Source organism: Lepidochelys kempii, chromosome 14 (genome assembly GCF_965140285.1).
Source record: "Lepidochelys kempii isolate rLepKem1 chromosome 14, rLepKem1.hap1, whole genome shotgun sequence".
Classification (NCBI taxonomy): domain Eukaryota; kingdom Metazoa; phylum Chordata; order Testudines; family Cheloniidae; genus Lepidochelys; species Lepidochelys kempii.
The window spans coordinates 38,823,304-38,828,646 of record NC_136393.1 but is presented as its reverse complement, the minus strand read 5'-3'; positions in this window follow the sequence as shown (position 1 = coordinate 38,828,646).

The following is a 5,343-nucleotide window of genomic DNA, read 5'->3' as shown; positions in this document are numbered from 1 at the left end:
CCCACATGTTGTTCAGAAGCTGTGGATGACACAAGCTCCCTACGTTTGTTCTGTGCTTAGCCCCTAGGGCACAGCTGGGCTGGGCGGCCTTTTCTCGCTGTGCTGTGTGGAGCAGGTTCTGAGCACGAGGGATACGAAGGACTAATTCTTGAAAATAATTCAAGGACTAATTCTTGAAAATAAATATCAAAGAATCCTAGAATATCAGGGTTGGAAGGGACCTCAGGAGGTCATCTAGTCCAACCCCCTGCTCAAAGCAGGACCAATCCCCAATTTTTGACCCAAATGGCCCCCTCAAGGATTGAACCCACAACCCTGGGTTTAGCAGGCCAATGCTCAAACCACTGAGCTATCCCTCCCCCCAAATAGAACTGCAACCCAAATATAAAATCACTGCTGCTGACATTGGTGGGTGATAAAATAGTAGCAGAGTGGTAATTAATGATGAGGAGAGGGCAGTGACACAGAGCAATCGGATCCCTTGAGAAGCTGGAGCCATTCAAAGAAAACAAGTTGGAAAAGAACCAAATGAAGGGTCCTATAGCTAGCGACAAAGCATGCAGGCCACACCTACAGAGTGGGGAAGTGTATCCAGGAAAGCACTGACTGTGAAGAGGATTTAGGGCCATGCTAGGCAAGCCATTCAACATGAGCACCCAGGGGGATGCTGTGGTGAACAGGGCTAAAGCCATCATTAGATGTATGAAAAGAGCAGTGAGGAGCATAGGGAGGTGACACACCATGAGGAAGATGGATCATGGAGTCCTGCATTCAGTTTTGGCGTCCACCTTTGAAAAAAGATTTGGAAATATTGGAGATGGGGCAGCAAAAAGCAATGAAACGTTTTGTGGGCTGGAGAAAAATGCCTGTAAATGAGCTATTGAAAGAGCTCAGCCTGTTTAGATGATAAAAAAGATCGGGAGGTGACGTCATTGAAGTGTTGAAGTGACTTCACGGAGAGAAAATATCGGGTATGAAAGGGCTCATTAATCTAGCCGAGAAAAGCATAACAGTGGCTGGAAACTCAAAAGAGACCAATTCATATTAGAAAGAGGGCACACATATTCAACCGTGAGGATGAATCACCAAAGGAACAAACTAGAAAGGGAAGTGGTGGGAATTCCCCACCTCTTGATGTCTTCTAATGAAGACGAGATGCATTTCTGGAATTTGTGTAGTCAAAAACTAGCTCCTATGCTCTCCAGAAAGCATGTGATATGCAGGGGTTGAGACGACATGCTCTAATTGTCTCTTCTGTCCATAAAGTCTGCTCATGTATGAAAAACTGAGCGTAGCATGGGGAGAAGCCTCTGATGTTTTACTGTGTTGGGCTTGAGCCCACAATGAACGCTCATTGCGTGGGATGATCCAGGGGAAGCGGCTGAAACATCCAATGTGGCTGGACAGGGGCAGGACATCATCACTGCAAGGGAGGGGTGGGTGTGGCAGTGACATCACAAGGGCCTTTGGCAGGACCTCAGCCTATTGGACAAAGGTGGTGGGGAGGCGATGACCTCACAGAGAGATCTTGACATCAGCCAGGCAGGACAGGGGTGCAGGACAGGGGCCACCTCGGAGATCCCTGTGGCTTTGCTTCAGCACGTCTCCTTCTCGAGGTCTCTCCTGGAGGACTGAGAGAGCATTCACTTGTACGTTCGTGAGCGCAAGGAGGACCCTCTTCGGAGTTTTCTCCTTTTCTTGTAGTGGTTTTGCTCGAAAACAGACGTCCCTATAGAAAAGGTAAGAGCCTCGGAGAGGTTTGGAACCTGTTCAGTCTGATCTATCATGTGCCGGCTGATATTTAGGAAAGGAAAAACCTTGATTGTGGGGGCAGTATTTTATTTCCGACCTAGGACTTTGTCCCTTAGAATTACTGGGGACGTTGGGGTTTCTCCTTTTTGTTTTCCCTTTTCCTGTCTCTCCCTCTTTTCTCGTCTTCTCTTGCATCTTTGTCCTGTTCCCTTGCTTTCCTTTCACCACCAGGACCTGTCTGTGCATGTGGAGTTGGGGATGGAGGGGTGGCGGCGGGGGTTTGCATTCCAACTCTCATTGCGGGAGGCCCTCCCAAAGACATGTGGCTGGAATGGTGCTCTAAGAGTGACTCCCTCCGGTGGTGACCCAGGACATCTGGTGAGAACTCTCAGCTTTCTGCTTCTCAGAGTCTCAATGCTGATTGGGGGAGCTTGGGGCTATTGTGAGGGAGGAGGCTCAGGTCTTTGTTACCCTCTTTTAAGACCAAGGAAATAGGCTGTAACCAAACATGTATTTGATTGCTCTTTCTGCTTTTCTCCATTCATTGTCTTTGAGTAATTCACGATTCTCTCTCTAATGGGCTAGTTCTTCTAAAACACTTACTAAAGAATTAGGTTTTAATAAAGCCAAATGCAACCCCATAGCTCCAGTAACAAAGGAGTCAGGTGGCACCCTACAGAATGGGGGACAATCCGCTGGAAAGCATTGACCCTGAAAAGGATTTTGGGGCCATAGTGGACGAGCTACTCAACATGATCTGTCAGTGTGAAACTGTGTTAAAAAAGGTTAAAGCCATTCTTGGCTGGATAGAGTAGTGAGGATGGAAAGGGAAGTGAAAGAGCATTGGTGAGACTGATGTTGGAATGTTGAATCCAGTTCTTGTGTCCACATTTTGAATATTATGTTAAAACAATTGGAGAGGGTACAGAAAAGATTTGTACGTGAGTGATGGGGATGATGCCTTCTAATGAGACATTGAAAAAGCTCAATCTGTTTAGTATATACAAAAGAAGAAGGAGAGGTGAGTTGCTTGACTTCATGGAGAGAAAATGTTGAGTGTAAATGGCTCTTTTTATGTAGCAGAGGCATGACAAGACCCCATGGATGGAAGCAGAAATCAGAAAAAGTATAATGACAATAAGACCCAGATTTGTAAGAGGGTGGTTCGTCATTGGCACAAAGAACCAAGAGAAATGATGGCTTCTCCATCTCTTGATCACTTTGAATAAAGACTAGATGCCTTTCTGGAAAACGCTGAGTAAAAGAAAAGCCCAGCTCTTCTGACATACAGGAGGCCTTAGGATACGCAGGGGATCAGATTAAATGCTCTAACGGTTCCTTCTGGCCATAAAGTCAACTAACTTGTGAAAACCTAATTGCGGCCTGGGGAAGAACCTCTGTGTTCGACTGTGTAGTCGGTGTCACCTCACAAGGAAGAGTCATTGAGTGGGATGATCCAGGGGAAGCAGCTCAAACATCCAGTGTGGCTGGACAGGGGCAGGACATCAGCACTGCAAGGGAGGGGTGGGTGTGACATTGACATCACAAGGGCCTTTGGCAGGACCTCAGCCTATTGGACAAAGGTGGTGGGGAGGCGATGATCTCACAGAGAGATCTTGACATCAGCCAGGCAGGACAGGGGTGCAGGACAGGGGCAACCTCGGAGATCCCTGTGGCTTTGCTTCAGCACGTCTCCTTCTCGAGGTCTCTCCTGGAGGACTGAGAGAGCATTCACTTTCACATTCGTGAGAGCAAGGAGGACCCTCTTCGGAGTTTTCTCCTTTTCTTGTAGTGGTTTTACTCGAAAGCAGACGTCCCTATATAGAAGGTAAGAGCCTCGGAGAGGTTTGGAACCTGTTCAGTCTGATCCATCAGGTGCCGGCTGATTTTTAGGAAAGGAAAACATTAGATTGTGGGGGCAGTATTTTATTTCTGACCTAGGACTTTGTCCCTTAGAATCACTGGGGACATTGGGGTTTCTCCTTTTTGTTTTCCCTTTTTCTCTGTCCCTCCTACTTTTCTCTTCTTGCTTCCTTTTTCCTTTTCCTCTTCTCTCCTCCCACCACCAGGAGCTCTGTGTGTGGAGTGGGGGGCCGGACGGGGGCGGGGGGGTTGTGGGAGGCCCACACAGAGAGGTGAGACTGGAATAGTGCTCGGAGAGTGATCCCCTCGGGGGTAACCAGGGCCATTCTTTGGGCTATTTGTTGAGAACCCTTAGCCTCCCACCCCTCAAAGTCTCAACCTTGATTGGCTGAGGAGGGGGCTATTGACAGGGAGGAAACTCTAGTCTTTGTTGTTCTCTGTTATGACCAAGCAAATAAGTCACAACCAGTTAAATGTTTGACCAATGTGGATGCTGCTCTCCATTCATTGTCTCGGAGCAGTTCGTGATCCTCTCCAACATTCCAATTCTTCTCAAATACTTGCTGAATAATTACTATGAACAATTGTTGGTCTGCAGCTCATTTGAGAGCAACTCTGCTACTGACTGGCTGCATCAGCTAAGACAAGTCCCTGCTCCTTTCTCAGCCTTCGTTTCTCCTTCTGTCAAGAACGAATAACAATCCTCTCCCACCTACCTCGCCATGGGTGGATGCTGGGGATCCACTGAAGAGTGTCACTCGGAGCAGTGCAGACTAGGGGTGTCCTATCACACTGAGCCATATCCGATTATGACCTAATATTCTATTGGTTTTGTATTTTATTCTTTTGAAATTGTGAAGAGCAGCAATTACTTAGCTCAGACGGAAGCATCTCATCTAATTTTCTAGATCATAGTTGGTTTCAGAGTAGCAGCCGTGTTAGTCTGTATTCGCAAAAAGAACAGGAGGACGTGTGGCACCTTAGAGACTAACCAATTTATTTGAAGCTTATGCTCAAATAAATTTGTTAGTCTCTAAGGTGCCACAAGTTCTCCTTTTTCTTTTTGCTAGATCATAGTGTCTCCCCTTTGTGTACGACGAGACAGTTTAATGCACTGTGACAAACAGGAGATGCTCTTGTTTTGCAAACAAATATTTTTGCAAAGAAATTTCATCCTACTTCTTATGATTTCAAGAAACAAAGTGGTTTCGTCTGAATGGATTTTCTGACAGAAAACGGTTTCCATGAAAATGTTCACACCTGATTTCCTGGGCTCTATCCCTGCCTCCGGGGGGTTGTTGTCTGTTAGTTCGAACAGGAGTCAGGACTGTTGTCTTCTCTTTCTGGCTCTGTCACCGCTTTGCTGTGTGACACCTTGGGTAGGTCCAATGGGAACAGGGTCAATTCTCTAACTCCAGGCAGCAGGGAGCCTGGGTGAGATAAGGGATGTTAAGGCCGTCTGCGAAGGAGAAAGGGATGTTTCCAGGTGATGAATGTCAAGAATTCTAAACTTTGCTAAAATGGCTAGTCTCGAGAAACAAGAACTAGTTGGGGCCAAACTTTAACCATTTTCTTTTTTAAAGCCCATTCAGGGATGTGAGTCCCAGAGAGCCATAGAGAGGGGGAGCAACTTGCCCAAAGTCCCACAGATCAATAGGCAGCAATGGAAGCAGGAGTGACACTCCCTCTCAAAGGCAGGGGGACCAGACATTAGGGCCTGGTTGCAAT